Below are 1795 nucleotides of genomic sequence, written 5' to 3'. Positions count from 1 at the left end.
ATGAGGTGTTGAAGTGTTCTATAAATTTTAAGAGAGTAGTCCTTTGTCTGATGTGTCATTGCCCCAATTTTTTTCCAATCTGTGGGTTCTCTTTTTACTCTTTTGGTGAAATCTTTTGACACACATTTTTAGAAGGTTCCAGTCATCTATTTTGTCTTCTGTATATTTTCAATTATGTTTGATAGTGTATTTATGCCATGTATCACAGCTCCTAAGCTGGTCCCTATTTTTCATTGATGACCTTTATAGTTCTTGGCTTTACATTTAGGTCTTTAATCCACATTGAGTTCTGTTTTGTATATGGCATGAGATATGGGTCTTGTTTTATTATTCTGCAAATGGATATCCAGTTTTGCCAGCACCATTTGTTGAAGAGATGATCTCTTCCTGATTTAATGTGTTGTGGGCATTTGTCAAAGATTAACTGAGCGTAGGTGGATAGATTTACTTCTGCATTTTCAATTCTGTTCCATTGATCCATGTGTCTTTTGTTGTACTGGTTCTAGGCTGTTTTGATTACTCTGGCTATGTATAGGTTTTGAGATTGCCAAGTGGGAGACCTGCTACTTTGTTCTTCTATTTCAGTTATGCTTTGTTACCCAGGATCTCTTCTTTTGTATATAAAGTTTGTTGTTGTTTTGTTGTTGTTTAGTGCCATGTAGTTGGTTCAACTCATAGAAACCCTGTATAGGGTTTCTGAGGAGTATCTGGTGGATTTGAACCACCAACATTGCAGTTCAAACCAACATTGCCGTTGAATGCTTATCCTATAGTGCCATGCCAGGGCTCCTATATAAAGCTGTTATTGTTAAGTACCATCGAGTTGGTTCCAACCCATAGCAAGCCTATATAGGGTTTCTGAGGAGCAGCTGGTGAGATTGAACCACTGACCTTGTGGCTCAAACCAACTTTGCAGTCCAACACAGTAACACACAGCTCCACGTCAGGATTGCTATATAAAGTTAATGATTAGTTTTTCCAACTCTCTAAAGAATGACGTTGGAATCTGCATTGGGATTGCATTATAGCTATAGATTGCTTTGGGTAGTGTTAACATGCTCATGATATTAAGCCTTCTTATAAGGAGCTCTGGTAGTGTATAGTGAGATTAACAGTACGGCTATTAACCTCAAGGTCAGCAGTTTGATACTACCAATTGTTCCACAGGAGAAAGATCAAGCATAAAGGTTTACAGCCTTGGAAACCTTATGCAGGGTCACTATGAGTCTGAACCAACTCCATGGCCCATAACTACCACCATCATCCACAAGTTCAGAGCTCTGGTATAGCGCTGTAGGATAAGCTCTGGACTGCAAGGACGAAATCCACCAGACATTCCTCAGATACCCTATACAGGGTCACTGTGAGTTTGAAGTGACTTGATGGTACTTAACAACAACAGTAACATGCAGGAGCATGGAATGGTTTTACATTTTTGATGATGTCTTTTCATTTCTTGTTATAATGTTTTATAGTTCTTTTTGCATAGGTCTTTTATATCTCTAGTTAAATTTATTCCTAAGTATTTAATATTTGGGTGGCTATTATAAATGGTGGCATCCTAGTGTGGCACTGTGGGTTAATATGCTGGATTGCAAAGTCAGTTTGAACTGCAAGGTTGGTGGTTCAAGGTCATTAGTTGCTCCTCAGAAACCCTAAAGAGGGTCGCTATGGGTCAGAACCAATTCAACGGCACTTAACAATTGTGAGTGGTATTGCTTTCCAGGTTTCTTATTCAGAGCTCTGTTTATTATTGTATAGGAATCCAACTGATTTTTGTGTGTTGATCTTGTTG

The sequence above is a fragment of the Chrysochloris asiatica genome, unplaced genomic scaffold (genome assembly GCF_000296735.1).
Source record: "Chrysochloris asiatica unplaced genomic scaffold, ChrAsi1.0 scaffold00005, whole genome shotgun sequence".
Lineage (NCBI taxonomy): Eukaryota > Metazoa > Chordata > Mammalia > Afrosoricida > Chrysochloridae > Chrysochloris > Chrysochloris asiatica.
Note: the sequence above shows the minus strand (reverse complement) of the source record.